The sequence below is a fragment of the Gracilinanus agilis genome, chromosome 2 (assembly GCF_016433145.1).
Source record: "Gracilinanus agilis isolate LMUSP501 chromosome 2, AgileGrace, whole genome shotgun sequence".
In the NCBI taxonomy this organism is placed as follows: Eukaryota; Metazoa; Chordata; class Mammalia; order Didelphimorphia; family Didelphidae; genus Gracilinanus; species Gracilinanus agilis.
Window position 1 is genome coordinate 194,911,510 of NC_058131.1, and position 20,646 is coordinate 194,932,155.

A 20,646-nucleotide genomic window follows, 5' to 3' on the forward strand; every position below is an offset into this window, starting at 1 on the left:
AGAAACTTTTCGAGAGTGGAGAATATTCCCAAAATAGTTGCTTTGTTCAGCCATACTCTCTCTATAGTTCTCTGTAATTATCTTTTCCTTTGGTACCCTTTCAAGGGATATTTAGTATAGGTACTAAAGCAGGTATTAGCATTACAGTGTAATGTATTTGCAATTTTAAGAGATATAGGGCTTCCTTAAGATTTCAGTTTGCTTTTTTTTTTCCTTTAGCAGCAGAGTTGAACCATAAAATGGACCTTCCTATGCCTTTGATTGCTTACTACTCTAGGAATGGGAGCAAGCAGATAAAAAGCCAAAGCAGCATAGTAGTTGAGAAAGCAGACTAGAAGCCAAAATAAGAGGAATTGAGGACAATTACAAGTTACTCTGTAAATGTGAGAAGGAAAATTCCTTAAGCACATGATCTTCAAGGAGTTTTTTAGAAGAGATGTTGACTCTTCTACTATGTAAGGCATATTTGAATCATATGTATTAGGAGTGGAGTGGTGTACATCTTGTGGAGCTGGGCATGTCCTCTTAACACCTTGCTAAAAGGCATATGTGATCTAGCAACTTCTAATTGGGTCCATGCTTGCAGTCCAAAGATGATGTACCTCAGAATCAAGAGGAATCTCCCATCTCAAGGAGAGTCTAATGGGACTCCACTGATCTTTTGAGCACAACTATTTGGAATTATGGACCCTCCCTTGGCCTGCCAGTAAGAGAGAGAAAGCACTTTTTTCCCCATCTCTTCATTCTCCCTTCAATAGCATTTGTGGTTGTTTCTTCAGCCTTTGTGTTTCCTTCTGAGTACACATTTGTGACCAGCAACTAGCAGTCTTGAAAAATGAACATTTCTGAGGGCAGCTGGGTGGCTCAGTGGATTGAGAAATGGGAAGTCCTAAGTTCAAATCTGCTCAGACACTTCCTAGCTGTGTGATCCTGGGCAAGTCACTTAACCCCCATTGCCTAGCCCTTACCACTCTTCTGCCTTAGAGCCAACACACATTATTGGTTCTAAGATGGAAGGTAAAGGTTTTAAAAAAAAATGAACATTTCCACTTACCTGTTATGAACTTAACACCAATCTTATGAGTTTGAAAATTCTATGTTTGTGAGTTAGGGCCAATTACCCAATGAGGAGTTGCTTCCCACAATTACACTGCTTCTTTGAGAAGGAAATAGACCACCACATGCGGGCTCATCCTGAAACTATAAGATTTAAAAACTCATGCCTTATTAACCAGAAGATTTGGCTAAACCTTGTGAGTTGGTTGAACAGCACAAGTCTGAAGTGAAAAAAGAAATATCTGCTCAACAGTTCCACAAAGTGCCTTTACCTTTTGGAGGAATTATAACGAGATATTTTAAGTCTTTGTTAATGTGTACTTATTAGTTTCTTATTAGTATTTATTTTCTTTGTGAAAAAGAAAATAAGTTTTTTTTCCAATTGCTGATATATATTTTGTACATTTAGTACTTTAAATTTGGTCATGCAAAATCTTTAAATTCCAGAGCAAATAAGTCTTTCCCTTTCTCAGAAGACTATTTCTCTATAAATCTTATAAGTCTATAAGACTCAGCTGCCAGCTCACTCCTTGGGGCTATGTTGGCTCACCACATTTGTTTGCTGTGGCTACAGCATACTCTGCTATATACTCTTCTTACTGGATATCTGGTGGTTCTTCTGATCTCTCAGACCTTAGAAAACTATTCTTTCTCTGATGTTTATTCACCTAGAAACAAGGAAAAATAAAAAAAAAGAGAGACAGGAAAAAAAACTATCTGTTATATCACCCAAAGGCATTTCTTCGCTTTCATTTCATAGGTGCCAGGGAGACAGGCAGAATTTCACCTTTGGAACCTTTGTGTGCACTCTTGCATTCTAGCTCAGTAGCCAGTGAGTAGCCGTGGCCTTTCTTCTCCATGCAATAAGGGGACAAGGAAACATCACTTACATGCTGTAAATCAAGGGCGGGATTTCTCTTCATTACAGACATTTCCAAAAGCAGAATTGCCAAATCCCCTATTTTGGACTGTAAGAGCTCCCTAGAAGGTGCATGCTCTCAGTACTGGACTACTGGTCTTAGTTTCAGAGTGTTATGCCAAGCAGCTACTGGGATTGTATATATTGTGTTCACCCCTATAACCTTTCCATTTTTCTGATAATTTTTAAGTAGATTTAAGTAGATTTTTACACTACTAGTTTTCTCTAATTCAACTTCCTTCTCCGTGACTCCTTTCTTTTTATCTCACTTTAATCACTATCCTTCCTGTTTTTGTTAAAATGGATGTTCTTGTCTTTGCTACTCATCTTATTATTTCTTCATGTTCTTTCTTGCCTCTCATTTTTTATTCATCTATCACTTGAGGAAAAGTGAACTGACTTATATTTGTCAGCTCCAGATTAAAGAGTTAGTGCAATTTCAATCCAAGGTAAACTTACTCATTTAGGAAAATGACATCTTTTATCCTACCCATAAATGATAACAGCCTCAGTTGCTTAGAATAGCAGCTTTCCTATTTTTTATAAGGCTAAAGACATGCCTACTAATGACAAAATTATCAAATTCAGTGATCCAATGCAAACATGTCAGGAAGGACTGCCTTGACCATTGTTGACTGTGCAATAAACAGGTCTATATATTCCAGGGTCAGTCTCCTTCATCAGTATGCTTTGTAAGAACTCTTTAAATGGTATTGGATGCTATAGACTAGCCCTTATCTAACATTAGATTTTTAATCAGTCATTTATTTGCACTTTAGAAATGTACCCTTCCCTCAAGAAGCTTATATCTTGTGAGAGGAAACTGCATGCTATATAAATTAGTTAATACAAAAGAGAACTACAAATGCAGAAATCAGAAATGGTCTCATGTGGAATTTGTCACCCAAGTTGACTGATGAAAGGAACTAGAGATTCCAAGAGTTAAGTGAGGAGGAAAGGCATGTCAGGCAAAAGGAGATAACCTGCACAAAGAAGAATGGTGGGAGCAGAAATGTCACATAGAAAAAAAAAAACAGAAAAGAGGCCCGTTTGACTGAAATATAGAGTATGGGGATAGGATGGAGGGTATCATTTTTTATAAAATCAGGAAAGAAAGATGTGAACCAGAATGTGGAGGACTTTAAAACAGTCGAGTTTTTCTTTTATCCTAGATGCAGTTAGGAGCCCCTAAGGTTACTTTAATTTTGAAGACCTGAGTTCAAATGTGATCTCGGGCACTAGCTAGCTGTGTGACTTTGGAAAAGTCACTTAACATCTAGTCTCTATCTACCTCCATTTCCTTAACTGTAAATGGAGATAATATTGACCACTTCCTTACAGAGTTGTTGTGATGATATAATATTTGTGAAACATTTAGGTTGGTGCCTGGCACATAATAGATTATAATAATCTTAATAAATGCTTGTTCCCTTCCTTTTCCTTCTGGTGTCCTGGCCATTCCATTAATAAGGCATTCTATCTCTCAGCTCTAGGTATTCCTTTGGCTGTCCTCCATGCCTGGAATGCTTCCTCTCCTTTGCTCCACCGACTGACTTCTGCAGCTTCCCTTAAATCTCAACTAGAAACCTTACTCAGACCCTCTTCATTCTCATGTCTTCCTTCTAAGTACTTCCTATTCATCCAGTATGTAGCTTGCTTTATGTATATTTTATTTGCATGTTGTCTCCGCCATTAAATTGTCTAAGCCTCTTTTTGTGTTTTCAGTGCTTAGCATGGTTCCTAGCCCAGAGCAGGTGCTTCATGAATGTTTATTGATTCTTCTCCCCAAACTACTTTGTATTCATTTTGTATATATTATATAATGTTATTTCTTCCCAATAGAATGTTTGCTCTTTGAGAATAGGGACTATTTTTTTTTCTTTGAATTCTTAGCACCTAGGATAATGCCTGGATAGAGTAAGGGCTTAATAACTGCTTGTTGTGAATGATTGATGGATTTAAATGCCCAATCAAATATAGTTGTGTGGCACAGTGGCTAGAGAACTGGACCTAGATTTAGGAAGATCTGAGTTCAAATGTGGCTTTAGACAACTACTAGCTTTGTGACCCTGAGGAAGTTAGTCAATCTCTGTCTGCTTTAGATTCCTCACATGTAAAATGGAAATAATTGTGGCACTCACTTCCCAGGGTTGTAGTGGTGATCAAATGAGATATTTTAAAGATTTAAGCGCAGTGTCTGTCACATAAGAGATACTTAGTAAATGCTTCTTCCCTTCCCTTCCCCCACTCAGAATACTTTCAAATCCTATTCCCATGTCACCTTCCTTGGTAAATCAAATTTTACCTGCCTTGGAGCCAGATTAAAAGTGGTGTAAGTGTGAATAGCTTGGTAACTGGGGTTCTCCATTCCACTCCGTTCATCCACTTTAACACATTCTATCACACTCCCAGACATATGGTGCTTTGCAGGCTATTGTCCATCTCATCTAACCTTTTTTTTGTTTTTGGCTTTGGATAAGTCACCCAACTTATCTGGATCTTGTTTGCCTTCTATGTAAAATGGAGAAAATATTTACCTTAATTACCTCACAGGGAATTGAGTTTAAAAATGAGAACAGAGGGCAGCGAAGTGGCTCAGTGGCTTGAGAGCCAGACCCAGAAATAGGAGGTCCTGGGTTCAAATCTGGCCTCAGACACTTCTTAGCTTTGTGACCTTTTTTAATATAATATTTTATTTCACACATTTTCTAATCTTTGAAAAACACCAAGCATCACCTAGGAGACCAAACCATATTAAATAAAGCTTTGTCATGTCAAATGTTTATGTATTTCCATTAAAAAAACTTTCTTTTATAAAGGTGCTTATAAATACTAAATTGTCACCTTTTTTAATTTTTTAAAACCTGCTAATTGGCTAATTTTGTCTCCATTTGTCATGGCCAGTCTCTTAAATTTTGTTTATAAGTAATTAAGATCCTATGGAGGAATATGGTAATAAATGTCTGACTTGCAGAAATTTAGAAGAAAAATAAAACACTCTCCTAAGGTGAAAAAAAGAGAATGGAGAACAGTTTAACTCATCTTGCCCAAGATTCCAGTTACAGTACCAAGTAAACAAAGTCCCTGGATATCTGGACTGAAAATTACTTACACTGTCTGTTAATGTTAAGTGACATTAATGATACTAATATAAACGTAGGAGAATAATTTTCAGTGTGGAAATGGTTTGCTTTTTTGACATCTGAGTGGCTTTGATTGAACAAATATTGAATATTACAGATCCTCAGAAATTTATAGCAGTTATTCATGATTTCTTATATTGCATTTTGATGTTTTAGAAAATGCTTATTATTAATTTAAATATATCAATGCATAAATGCACATGTCATATACCAAGATAAAGTCAAAGTGGTAACATGATTTAGAATATTACTTAGAATATTGTTGTTCCATAAGAAATGGCAAATAGGAAGATCACAAAAAAACCTGGAAAGACTTCTATGAAATGATGCAGCATGAAGTGAGCAAAATCAGGAGAACATAACACAGTAACAGCAATAATGTACAGTTATCAGCAGTGGATGACTTAACTGTTATCATCAGTGCAAAGATCCAGGACAGCTCCAAGGGATTCATGATTAAAAAGGCTATCCACTGGTATAGAAGGGACTGATAGGGAGCCTGAATACAGACTGAAGCATACCATTCTTCACTTTGTTTTCTCTATGAATTTTCTCTAGTAAAACCATTATGTATCTTCTTTCATAACATGATGAACATGGGATTTTGTTTTGCATGATAGTATATATACAACTATATTATATTCTCTGCCTTCTCAAGGAGGAGGTAGGGAAAGAACATGGATCACAAAATATTAGAAAATAATTATTAAAATTATTGGATATGTGTAATCTGGGAAAAATATTAAAGATAAATTATCATTTACCAATAAAAATGCACACATATAACTGATTTGCAGCAGATCATTTTCACAAGTTTACATATGTTCATAAGTAGAATTATAAATGCATATAGAACAATTGGGGAGAAGTATAAAGGAAATAGAAACTTATTCCTCAATATCACTTTCATAAAGGAAATTCATGTTTTATTCTTATATTTGTGATATTCTTGCAAAGGAAGAAAGCTAGCCCTTCAAAAATTAATAATTATCAAAACTTTTTGTAGCAGACTTTAGTAACATAAGACTTTTAAGATCTAAATCCCTTAAAACATTTCCTCCTTATGCAGATATCAGAATGGAGCATACCAAATGTTATAAGTCTAGACATCTCAATCTTTTATCACATTGCTGAGATTCTGCATTCATTCTTATTAGGAGTTTTTATTTAAATCATGATATATCTGTCAACTGGTAAAAAAAAAAACATTAAATGGAATCATACTTTTTTTGAGAGAGTCTCAAATAGCCACTTGACTAAGCACAGTTGTGATGGTAGTGGTTATGTCTGACTTTTCATCACCCCATTTGGGGTTTTCTTGGCAAAGATTCTTGAATGATTTGCCATTTCCTTCTCTAGCTCATTTTACAGATGAGGAAATTAAGGCAAACAGGGTTAAGTGACTTGCCAAAAGTCACAAAGCTAGTAAGTGTCTGAGACCATATTTTAATTCAGGAAGACAAGTTTTCCTGACTCCAAGTCCAGTACTCTGCCACCTAGCTGCCTATAGTCACAGAGTAAATGCGAAATATCAGGAATATAGAATTTACCTATCACTGTGAATAGTTAACATTTATATAGTGCTTTAAGATTTACAGATTTATAAATGTAATTTTATTCCATTCAATCCTTATAGTAACCCTGTGAGGTATGTACTATTATTATCCTAATTTTTTTGGTGAGAAAACTGAGGCAAAGAAAGATTAAAGATCACACAGCAAGTTAGGATTCAAACTCAGGTCTTCCTAACTATAAGTACAGAACTCTAGCCACCATACCACCTATTATCCATGTTTAAAAATATGTAAAACAAGAAAAGTCATACAAATCTCTTGTTCTGAATTACAATCAATAGCATAAAAAGACAACTTGATTTTCTGAAATCTGTCACTATGGACCAGCATTTGATGAAGGTGACCATTTGAGACTGTCCAGTATCTCTTCAACTCCCAAGACCACCCTGCAGTAGAGGGTGAGTTTCTGGGCTTTTTCCACCAGATGGCTCTCATCTTCTAGCTTGGTTCCATCAAGGGCAATTCTGGCTACATATATCTCAGAAAAGAAATCCTACAATCATAGAATGGTAAAATTGGAAAGGACCTTAATGACTATATGCTCTAATCTTATTTCCCAAATGAGCAAATTGAGTCCCAAAAAGTGAAGGTGACTTGCCCAAATCATACCATTAGAAGATGACTGAGCTGGGACTCAGATTCAAGTCTCCAAGTTCAATGGGGTTTCTTTCCTCTTCTATCTTGTAGAATATTATCTTTTTCATCCTATTCTTAGGACTCTTATTTTATAAAAATATGTTTTATTTGAGTGAATAAGCCAGTAGATAATATATAGCTGTTGACTGAATAGCTTGAATAAAATCATTGATATCCCAATAGATTCCCTTCAAACATCCAAGGAAACTCAAATTTCATGTGCTACTTCACCAGAAGCTGAGTAGGAAAAAGGGACCTTTGACAACAGTAATGATAATCAGTAGATCTAAATGGATCAAACTTCCCTGATTTTTTTAGCTTCTAACAAGGGCAATCAATTTATATCCATAGATGAAAAAATTTTAAAACAAAGCAGTTTTTGTCTTTTCATTTGAGGAACATTTGAAGTGGTTTCATAGAATCTCCCAAATTTCATAGCATCATAAGATAATGAACAATCCAATACTGCAATTTTTTATTTGAGAATGAGGTCAAATGTGCCATTTCTCTAAACTTGATTCAGGAGGCTTTACCTATTTACTTTGAATGTTACTGAATCCACATTCAATTAGTTTGGAGGTAAAAAAATAGTCTTCCTAGAAACTATCATAACTGGGCTTTTGTCGAAAATAACAGGAAGGAGGTCCTATCTTAAGCTGAGCAAAGAAGTATCTTAAGAATGAGTCAAAAATTGTTATCAAGGAGATCTAGAAGTGGGGAAGGCAAAGTAATGAGGAACTCGGTGAATAAAATAAAAGGATGTAGGATGTAAGAACAGGGAGCTGGTCTCATGTTCAAATGGTATTCATGCCCCTCATCATCTGCTCCTTTGTCAAAGAGCCTGGCAAAAACCTACAAAGGTGGATAAATTACACTGATATATAGACCACATATGTTTCCTCTCAAATTTAATCTACAAATTTGAATATGAAACATCCATTTGTTGGAGACAACACATTTTTAAGAGAGAAAAATATTTGGTTAATTGCCTATATTATTAGTATGCATTCTCAAAAAAAAGTTTTTGAAATTGTTTATACATATAAATTAATAATTCTTCAAAATATTATTTATACCAGAATTAATTTTGAGTTTCCTTCAAAGAAATAATCTCTAAGCATCCAATTAATGCTGTATATATTTAGATATATATATATATNAACACAGTAACAGCAATAATGTACAGTTATCAGCAGTGGATGACTTAACTGTTATCATCAGTGCAAAGATCCAGGACAGCTCCAAGGGATTCATGATTAAAAAGGCTATCCACTGGTATAGAAGGGACTGATAGGGAGCCTGAATACAGACTGAAGCATACCATTCTTCACTTTGTTTTCTCTATGAATTTTCTCTAGTAAAACCATTATGTATCTTCTTTCATAACATGATGAACATGGGATTTTGTTTTGCATGATAGTATATATACAACTATATTATATTCTCTGCCTTCTCAAGGAGGAGGTAGGGAAAGAACATGGATCACAAAATATTAGAAAATAATTATTAAAATTATTGGATATGTGTAATCTGGGAAAAATATTAAAGATAAAATATCATTTACCAATAAAAATGCACACATATAACTGATTTGCAGCAGATCATTTTCACAAGTTTACATATGTTCATAAGTAGAATTATAAATGCATATAGAACAATTGGGGAGAAGTATAAAGGAAATAGAAACTTATTCCTCAATATCACTTTCATAAAGGAAATTCATGTTTTATTCTTATATTTGTGATATTCTTGCAAAGGAAGAAAGCTAGCCCTTCAAAAATTAATAATTATCAAAACTTTTTGTAGCAGACTTTAGTAACATAAGACTTTTAAGATCTAAATCCCTTAAAACATTTCCTCCTTATGCAGATATCAGAATGGAGCATACCAAATGTTATAAGTCTAGACATCTCAATCTTTTATCACATTGCTGAGATTCTGCATTCATTCTTATTAGGAGTTTTTATTTAAATCATGATATATCTGTCAACTGGTAAAAAAAAAAAAACATTAAATGGAATCATACTTTTTTTGAGAGAGTCTCAAATAGCCACTTGACTAAGCACAGTTGTGATGGTAGTGGTTATGTCTGACTTTTCATCACCCCATTTGGGGTTTTCTTGGCAAAGATTCTTGAATGATTTGCCATTTCCTTCTCTAGCTCATTTTACAGATGAGGAAATTAAGGCAAACAGGGTTAAGTGACTTGCCAAAAGTCACAAAGCTAGTAAGTGTCTGAGACCATATTTTAATTCAGGAAGACAAGTTTTCCTGACTCCAAGTCCAGTACTCTGCCACCTAGCTGCCTATAGTCACAGAGTAAATGCGAAATATCAGGAATATAGAATTTACCTATCACTGTGAATAGTTAACATTTATATAGTGCTTTAAGATTTACAGATTTATAAATGTAATTTTATTCCATTCAATCCTTATAGTAACCCTGTGAGGTATGTACTATTATTATCCTAATTTTTTTGGTGAGAAAACTGAGGCAAAGAAAGATTAAAGATCACACAGCAAGTTAGGATTCAAACTCAGGTCTTCCTAACTATAAGTACAGAACTCTAGCCACCATACCACCTATTATCCATGTTTAAAAATATGTAAAACAAGAAAAGTCATACAAATCTCTTGTTCTGAATTACAATCAATAGCATAAAAAGACAACTTGATTTTCTGAAATCTGTCACTATGGACCAGCATTTGATGAAGGTGACCATTTGAGACTGTCCAGTATCTCTTCAACTCCCAAGACCACCCTGCAGTAGAGGGTGAGTTTCTGGGCTTTTTCCACCAGATGGCTCTCATCTTCTAGCTTGGTTCCATCAAGGGCAATTCTGGCTACATATATCTCAGAAAAGAAATCCTACAATCATAGAATGGTAAAATTGGAAAGGACCTTAATGACTATATGCTCTAATCTTATTTCCCAAATGAGCAAATTGAGTCCCAAAAAGTGAAGGTGACTTGCCCAAATCATACCATTAGAAGATGACTGAGCTGGGACTCAGATTCAAGTCTCCAAGTTCAATGGGGTTTCTTTCCTCTTCTATCCTGTAGAATATTATCTTTTTCATCCTATTCTTAGGACTCTTATTTTATAAAAATATGTTTTATTTGAGTGAATAAGCCAGTAGATAATATATAGCTGTTGACTGAATAGCTTGAATAAAATCATTGATATCCCAATAGATTCCCTTCAAACATCCAAGGAAACTCAAATTTCATGTGCTACTTCACCAGAAGCTGAGTAGGAAAAAGGGACCTTTGACAACAGTAATGATAATCAGTAGATCTAAATGGATCAAACTTCCCTGATTTTTTTAGCTTCTAACAAGGGCAATCAATTTATATCCATAGATGAAAAAATTTTAAAACAAAGCAGTTTTTGTCTTTTCATTTGAGGAACATTTGAAGTGGTTTCATAGAATCTCCCAAATTTCATAGCATCATAAGATAATGAACAATCCAATACTGCAATTTTTTATTTGAGAATGAGGTCAAATGTGCCATTTCTCTAAACTTGATTCAGGAGGCTTTACCTATTTACTTTGAATGTTACTGAATCCACATTCAATTAGTTTGGAGGTAAAAAAATAGTCTTCCTAGAAACTATCATAACTGGGCTTTTGTCGAAAATAACAGGAAGGAGGTCCTATCTTAAGCTGAGCAAAGAAGTATCTTAAGAATGAGTCAAAAATTGTTATCAAGGAGATCTAGAAGTGGGGAAGGCAAAGTAATGAGGAACTCGGTGAATAAAATAAAAGGATGTAGGATGTAAGAACAGGGAGCTGGTCTCATGTTCAAATGGTATTCATGCCCCTCATCATCTGCTCCTTTGTCAAAGAGCCTGGCAAAAACCTACAAAGGTGGATAAATTACATTGATATATAGACCACATATGTTTCCTCTCAAATTTAATCTACAAATTTGAATATGAAACATCCATTTGTTGGAGACAACACATTTTTAAGAGAGAAAAATATTTGGTTAATTGCCTATATTATTAGTATGCATTCTCAAAAAAAAGTTTTTGAAATTGTTTATACATATAAATTAATAATTCTTCAAAATATTATTTATACCAGAATTAATTTTGAGTTTCCTTCAAAGAAATAATCTCTAAGCATCCAATTAATGCTGTATATATTTAGATAGATATATATATATATAATATGTACTATAAATATAGATAGTTTGGGTGGCAGAAACATATCATAGTTAAAAAGGTTCTTGAAACAATTTGTTTTGTATTGAAGTAAGCAACAACTTAAGTTGCCCAACTATAAGAAAATAAGAAATGTGGATTGAGAGTCAAAGAGCAAATGTTTTTTAAAAGTGCTTCAGGTAATGAAACGTTCTTAAAATTAATTAGTTCCATCAAAAATCTATTCTCAGGAGCAACCTACTGCAATATTATAATTAGACAGTTAGTGAGATGGTAATTCAGATTCATCCTAATTATGCCTAATTATTAATCAAGAAAGCTAACAAGAATGACAAACCTAGTTGCATTTTAATAAATCTATGGGTTCATGTATTGAATAGTACCATATTTGAGTGTTCACCAGCAGTCTTTACAATAGAAGAACCCAAAACATTTTCCAGGTTGTAGGAAGGGTTCCCCTAAGACCTTAAGCTTCAGTCTATAAGTTTTGAGCAAAAATGACAAACCTGATATCATATACTTAAAAGTAATCAGTAGTTTTGTCATGAGTTATTCAAAATCAAGATTGGTCATTATAATTTTAAGAATAAATGAGAGCAGTAACCAAATGTTATGATAGAAGGGAGAGAGAGTGAGTCTATGAGGGTGAGACTCTCTTCTAGCTCTCTCCTCTTGCCAAATATATACTCCTGAGACTTCGAGGGGACATCACCCCTAAACTGGGTGACCTGGATAGTCATGCCACCCCACAGGAGTTGGGGATGAGGCTTCCTTAGAAGAGGAGGTATGGGGGACCTCAGTCCGATTCTGAATGAGGGTGAGATTCACACAAACCTCCCCCAAGGTCAGTCAACTTCACAGAGGGTGGTCTGGCTTCAAGATGGAGGCAGCCAGTCCAAGCTGTGATTCCCCTCCCCCTCATCTCTCAGGCATTCTGGAACACTATCTGACTAATGAATATCTTTTATTAATATCAATATAGGGATTGGGGAAAGGGGTAAAGGACAGAGGGATTCAGGGTGCCCTCTTCTCTAGTTCTATGGGGTCCGTCACTTGAGTGGGAATCTTTGGGGTTCCCACTCCTAAGCGTCTCCCCTCTTGTCCTTTCTCCTTCTGTTTCTATTTCTATCCTTTTCTATAATTGTAAGTTAGACCAGAAAGGGTCTCTCAGCAAGGTTGGGTAATGGGAGAAGGAGCCCAAGAGATCGCTCCCAAAATGGAGTCCCAAGTGCTTGCTTCGGCAGCACATATACTAAAATTGGAACGATACAGAGAAGATTAGCATGGCCCCTGCGCAAGGATGACACGCAAATTCATGAAGCATTCCAAAATGGAGTCCCAAAACTTAGCTGACTCTATGATTGAAGTCTTGCTGGGTGAGAAGCGATGAGATGCCTTTGATCAGGGAATCGAGGTTTCAATGTCCAAAGAAAGATCCTCAGGAAGCCCTCAGGACTGCATTCGAGCTGAGATGTTCTCCTCCCTCTCTCAGTCCTCTGCCGGAACTCCCCCTTCTTCCTCCGGAGAATTACCCAGAATTTCCTCTGGTCTCTCAACTGTCACCAACTGTCACCAAAGGCCTTCTATTGGCTCTTTTTGTCCCATCCCCCATCCTTACATAACTAATCAATTCTGCTTTTTATAGTCCTTTCATTTACATAATTTCAGATTTTATATATTTTGGTTTTCTGGTTATGCTTTGCTTGATATGCCTTGGTCCTTTTTTATTTTATTGTTTTTTAGTTTTATCAATTATTAAGAATTTTAAAATTAAACTGAGCTATTACTTCCTCTCATGAACAAATTTAAAAGTTCTTTGCATAGTTCCATAGTTAGACAAAACAAATTCACACATCAACTTTATCCAAAAATATTTTATCCCTAGGGCATGTAGGTGGCTCAGTGAATTGAAAGCCAGGGCAGGAGGTCCTAGGTTGAAATCTGGCCTCCTACCCTGTGTGACCCTGGGCAAATCACTTAACAGCTATTAGCTAGACTTAACCACTTTTCTCCCTTGGAACCAATACATAGTATTGATTCTAAGATAGAAGACATTTTTAATGTATTTTAAGGTCATAATTTCTGTTAGGAGATGAGTGATATGTTTCATCTTCATCCTTTTGGACTAATTTATCATCATGTTGATTAGTGTTCTAAAGTTTCAAATATATATATAATGATATTATATAAATTGTACTAGTTCTGCTCATTTCACTCTGAATTTTTTATAATTTATTTTTTAACAATTACATGTAATAACAAATTTTCACATAAGTTTTCTGACTTTATATGGTCCAAATTTTCTCCCTCCCTTCTTCCCCCCCCTTCAGGAGCTGGCAAGCAATTCAATCTGGGTTACACATGTATTATCACACGAAACAAATTTCGGTGTTATTTATTTTTGTAAGTGAATAATCTTATAAAACCCAAACCCCAAAATATATGCCCAAATAAACAAGTGATAAATCATATGCTTTCATCTGCATTCCTAATGCAAAAGTTCTTTCTCTGGAAGTGGATAGCATTCTTTTTCATAAGTTCCTCAGACTTGTTCTGGATCATTGTATTGCTGATAGTAGCTAAGTCTGTCACATTTGATCATTATGTAATATTGCTGTTACTGTGTATATAATGATTTCCTGGTTCTGCTTGTTTCACTCTGTATCTGTTCACATAGGTCTTTCCAACTCTTTTTGATATCATCTTGTTTGTCATTCCTTACAGCACAATAGTGTTCTATCACCATCATATACCATAATTTGTTCAGCCATTCCCAAAATGAGAGACAACCCTTTAGTTTCCAATTCTTTGCTACCACAAAAAAGTACAGCTATAAATATTTTTGTATAAGTTGGTCCTTTCTCATTTTTTTTTTGTTTATCTCTTTGGAATACAGACCTAGGGTGGTATTACTAGATAAAAAGGAATGCATTATTTTATAGCCCTTTGGACATAATTCCAAATTGCCCTCCAGATTCATTCTGCATTTTTAATTCATAGAAGTCTTTTCTATGGCACAATAATATTCCATTAAATTTATATAACAAAATTTGTTTAGCCATTCTCTAAAAGGACATGCTACTTTCCATTTTGGTGTTACTAAGAGAATAACTGATATAAATATTTTTGTATACTTTCCCTAGTAATGTTAGGTCAAAGAATATGGACAGTTTGGTAACTTTCTGACCATTTTGTATTTCCACTAGCAGTACAGTATTATATGTGTTTTATCACAGCTCCTCCCATGTTTGTCATTTTCTTCCCTTGTCATATTTGTCAATCTGAGCTGTTTGAAGCAAAATCTCAAAGTTGATTCAAATTCAATTTCTCTATTATCTGAAGTGGGGTTTTTTCGTATAGTTGTTGATAGTTTATATTTCTTCCTGTAAAAAGTACCTATTCAGCGTCCTTTGGCTATTTTATGTTATTTATTTATTTTTAATACCAAATCCTTATCCTATAATCAAAAAAATTTGATACAAAGATTTTTTCCCACTCATCTACTTCCTTCCTTGTACATTAAAAGTGTCTGTGCAGAAGACTTGTAGTTTCAAGTTATCCAGTAAACTATTTTTATCTTTTAATTGCCTCTATCTCTTGTTTGATTAAGAATGCATCTCTTACCCATAACTGTGAGAGGTATGAGATCTCTTTCTCTTCAAAATTTTTTTACACCTTGATCTTTTATATTAAAGTCACATATTCATTTACAGTATATTATAGTGTAAAGTGTTGGTCTAAGCCTAATTTCTGCCAGATTGATTTCCAGGTTTTCCGACAGTTTTTATCAAATAGAAAGTTTTTCCCTAGTGAGAAGATTGAACTGCTCCTGTATCATTTTCTTTGTGATCCTAGTTACATATATTTGTTTTGTCCTGTAACTGCTTTTGCTCTATTATTGCTTAAGTTGTGGGGTTTTGTTTCTGAACTTCTTTTAGAGATTTGATTGGTTTATAATAGGCTAAGTTTACAAATCCAGCTCTCCTGCTAATCATTGATCTATTCTTGCCTCAAGGAATTTATCTAACCTGGGGGAATGCCTATGAACACAGGGAAGCTGGGTCTAATATCTTCATACTGTCTAGCTATCCTTCAGGGATATCTGGTTTGTTATCTTACACCTTTATAAAAATAATGAGCACTTCTTAGGGATGGAGGGATGGGGTAAAAGGCAGGATTGTTGTTAGCCTCATTACCAAAATCTCAAATAATTTTGTTGTTCCCTTTGCCTTACTTTTGCAACCAGTCATGTGTCCTCAAACCTGTGATATCACCTACCTTGTTCTGGATTCTCCAAAACTTGTAAAAGGGTCTGTCCTTTTGTTCAGAGTCTTTGACATAAACGGAGGCAAGTCATTGACCCATTTCTTGACAGGTAGCTGGCTCCTGCAAATAATACATATTATCTTGCTTGTAAAATTGCTTCTGTTTATCCTTTCATTAAATTTCCATCATGACTCTAGATATAATTTATGTCCCCCACTTTGTCAAACATTGGTTTAGTGAGCTCTATTGATTCTGAAACTCCCTTGTCTAAGCCTATACCATCAATCTGTCTCTCTATTCTTTAACCAATATGAGATACCAGTTGATTTTTATGATTGCTGCTTTATAATATAATCCTAGGTCTGGAAGTGTAATTTCCTCTTCATTCTTATTGCTTTTCATCATTTTCCTTGCAATTCTAGACCTTTTGTTTTTCCAAAATGAATTTTGTTATTATTTTATCAATCTCTGTAAAATATTCTCTTGATAATTTGATTGATAGAGCTTTAAAAATATAAATTAATTTTGAATATAAATTAATGGTGCTGTCATATTTTTATTGGCATGGACTAGCCAAGAGCACTGAATATTCTGCTAGCTAATTAGGTTGTATTTAATTCTTTAAGCATTAAATCACTTTGTAATTGAACCTATATAAGTCTTTTGTGTGCTTAAGGAGGTTGATCTCTAGATATTTTATGCATTTTGCAGTTATTTGAAGAGGAATTTCCCTTTCTATTATTGTTTGTGGCTTATAGAAATGCTGTTTATTTTGCAGTCTGCAACTCTGCTGAAGCTGTTATTTGTCTCAGTACCTTTGTTGATTCCTAAGGGTTTTCCAAGTAAACCCTTTATCTCCTCCTTACATATTTTTATTCCTTTAGTTCCCTTCTCTTACCTTATTATTATTGCTAGCTTTTCCAGAACTATATAGTGTGATGAATAAGTTCCAACGATTTAACAGCATATGATACACAAGACCTTTCTGCTGCCCTCTTTCCCTTAATATCCCTTCTAAGTCATCACATGCAAGGATATTTTCTCCATCTTTCTCCCTTTTTTTCCTATTTCCAAAGTACTCTAAAAGACAGATCAATTTAGAAAAAACAAGCTAAGTAAGTACTTAGAATAGTTTTAACTCCCACTAAGACTATCTTTTTTATCTTCCATTATGGGGATGTTAATGTGATATTGGTAAGTAACTATAACTTTGTATCCTTCTTTCTGCTACCTGAGATGGTTAAATATTTAATTTGAATCACACATCACTATTAAGCAGAAATTTCTTTATCAATTTATAAATCAAAATTAAAACTAGCAATGTGATAAACTCAATTATAGGCTTTATTTTATCAAAATAATGTTATTAGATATTCTGTACATAGCTTCATTTATTTTATTAAATTCTTTAATCCCATTCAATCTCATTCACTTGGTCACTTTATGCATGTATTTTTAATTATTGTGTCTTTGAAGAAGTGAAATATACTTGGTTAACCTGTATGGAAAATGGCATTATGATAATTTGTAAATGATAAGTGAATTACCATGTAGTAGTAAAAACTAGCTTCTGTTTTAATGTGTGTAAGCTGAGTATTTTTATGAGAAAATCTTTTTTAACTAAAGTGTTATTATGTAACTTATCATTTGAGTATGAACATATGCATACTATAATTACTAAAATGATTGGATTGAACTGGAGGCAGTAAAAACAAAATGTCTGCAACCAAAACTGTGACAATTGTCAAATATAAAAATCTGTGATAAATCTGTAAACTCCACTTTCCCTTAAATATAGCAAAGATTTTTACATAGATGTTCCTTTAGGCTGATATGAAGTTAAAAAAAACTGTCTCATTTTTTAAGCTAAATAGACATACAACTAATTATGTATGGCCCAGCTACAAAAATTTCTTAAGTTAAAAAATCTTCTTAAGCAGCAGTGGGAAAATATAGTTATGAAGCTGGAATATAGACAGCATGATCCCATTTAAGACAAATAGTCTGAATTAAAATAATCTAATAAAAATAATCTGAATTACTAAGAAAAAGTACTTACTACTTTTCCCAACACCCAACCATCTTTTAAGATTAAATAAGAAGTCATGTCTGAACTTCTTTTTTTCTATTTTAAATATTTTATTTTTCCTAATTACATATAAAAAATAATTTTAACATTATTTTAAAATTTTTAATTCTAAAATCTCCCCCTTCCTTCATCCTTCCCTCACTCCTCTACTACTTTATTGAGAAGGCATGCAATTGATAATGGTTTTATATATATATATACATATGTATGTATATATATATATATGTATATGACATATATAATAATGGTTATGTGTATATAATAATATATTTATGCATTCATATAAAACATTTCCATATTAAATCATGTAAAAGAAAACATGAGCCAAAAAAAGAAAATCAATAAAAATAAAGGTTTTTTTAAGTGTGATTTGATGTGCATTCAGTCTCTAGGAGTTCTCTCTCTAGATATAGGGATAGCATTTTTCATCCTTTGGAATTGTCTTGGATCATCTTTTTGCTGTGAAGCCAAGTCATTCACAGTTAATCATCTTACAGCTTACTGTTATTATGTACACTGTTCTCCTTGTTCTGCTCACTTTGTCTTGCATCGATTCAGGTAAACTTTCCCAGATTTTTCTGAAAGCATCCTGGTTATAATTTTTTTTATATTATGATAGTATTCCATCACAGTCATATATCACAACTTTTTCAGCCATTCCCCAATTGATGGACATCCCTTCAAATTCTAATTCTTTGCCACCATAAAAAGAGCTACCATAAATATTTTTGTACATATAAATCCTTTTCCTTTAAATCTCTTTGGGATACAGTATTATGTAGTGGTATTACTGTATCAAAGAGTATGCACAGTTTTACAGTCCTTTAGGCATATTTCCAAATTTCTCTTCAGAATGGTTGGATCAGTTCATGACACCTCCAACAGTGCTTTAGTGTCACAATTTTTTCACTAATCCTCTCCAATATTTGTCATTCTTATTTTCTGTCATATTAGCTAATCCAATAGGTGTTTGGTAGTACTTCAGGTTTCTTTTTAATATGCATTTCTGTAATCCATAGTGATTTAGAGCAGTTTTTCATATGACTATGGCTTTGATTTCTTCATCTGAAAACTGCCTGTTTATGTCCTTTGACCATTGATTAATTGGACAATGACTTGTATTCTTATAAATTTGATTCAGTTCTCTATATATTTCAGAAATGCCTATACAAGAGAAACTTGCTTTTAACTTTTTTTCACAGTTATGATAATTGTGTATTTCCATGTATTCTCTGTTTTCCATTTATCCTTCTCTCCCTCCTTTCACCCTGTCCCTCTTCAAAAGAGTTTTGCTTCTGACTACCACCATGCCCAATCTTCTCTCCATTCCATCACCTCCATTCCCTTTCCTTTATCCTTTTCCATTGTTACTTCTTCATAGGGTAAAATAGATTTTTCTACCCCATTGAGTGTCTGTGTTATTCCCTGGTTGGGCCAATTCTGATGAGAGTACAATTCAAGCATTGTCTGGCACCACTCCCATTTTCCCCTCCACTATATATATTCTCTTACACCTCTTTTATATGAAATAATTTACCCCCATTCTACTTCTCCCTTCTGCCTTCTCCCAGTGTATCTCGCTTTCTCAACCCTTTATTTTATTAGATATCATTCCATCATAGTCAACTCATACCAACACCCTCTGTCTATGTAGACTTCTAACTTCCTTAATAAAGATAAAGTTCTTAGGAGTTTCAAGTATCCTATATAGGAATGTAAACAGTTTAACCTAATGAAACCCTTACATTTTCTCTTTCCTATTTACCTTTTTATACTTCTCTTGAGTCTCATATTTGAAAGTCAGGTTTTTCTCTTCTCTGTTTTTTTCAAGAAGCCCTCAATTTAATTAATATTCATTTTCCCCCTTAAGGATTATATAGTAGGGTCACCTTATTCTCAGTTATCTATAAAACAGTGGACTACATAAACAATGGAGTTTTATCCTCAGCATCATTATGCCTCCAGGGGAGGTATCTTCTGCTTTCAATTCCACTTTTTTTAGGGCTTTCTATGTGAGGGCTAGGAACATGAGCCTAGGGATTTGGAATAGGTAGAGAGAACACATATATATGGGGTCAGCAACAGCTATAATTTAGTCATCCACATGGGTCTTTGAATGTATCCTCTGCAGATATAGGGGCCCTGTGTTATATTGATTTCTGGGGCAAGATGGACACCAACTTTGAGTGATAAGACCGGCAGTTGAACACCTCAGAATGTACCCAGATGCCATGAGCCAGGGCAAAAAATCAGTCGGAGCCAACCCTATAAATACCCACCAAGCCTAGCACAGTCTGGAGCAGAACCTGGGAGGTGGGAGGTCTCAAGGGAGGATAGGTTGTACCTGCAAATCAACTTCTCTTACTGAGAGAGCTAGAGAGCAATCACCATCATTGACAATAGAACTGAGAGAAAACAGTGACACTCTGATCAAAGATTATCAATAGCCTTCCCTAATCTTTGGCTTGGCTCCGGCAAAGTCAGGCCAGGGTTAGTGAGAGGGTGAAGAACATTCAGTCTCTACTTGATCTAGCTTTCTCCAATAGTCTGATCATTAGCTTAGAAAATTAGCAAATAAGGTTTCCAAATCCTCCATCCTTTTCCCTTGTTCCTAACCCCATTAATTTGAATCAAATATACTGTTTTGTTATCAAGTACCTTTCCTGAGTGGTCAATATATCTAAACCCTTGGTAAAGGGAGTCAATCACGAAGTCAGATATCACCATTATTCAAACAGCACATCAATAGCCCTTATCAATATCCATTCCAACCCCAGCCTGAGGAACTAGAG

General features: G+C 34.4%; 1 protein-coding gene and 1 non-coding gene across 6 annotated transcripts in view; both read left to right on the top strand.

The window, feature by feature from the left end:
* Positions 1–20,646, top strand: part of ERICH1 (glutamate rich 1) — a 160,676-nt gene that overhangs the window by 69,665 nt on the left and 70,365 nt on the right. The gene's annotated exons all lie outside the window — the stretch shown is intronic.
* On the top strand, positions 12,728–12,834 carry LOC123238307. The gene has a single exon (XR_006505510.1). It is a non-coding gene; the product is annotated as a U6 spliceosomal RNA (small nuclear RNA).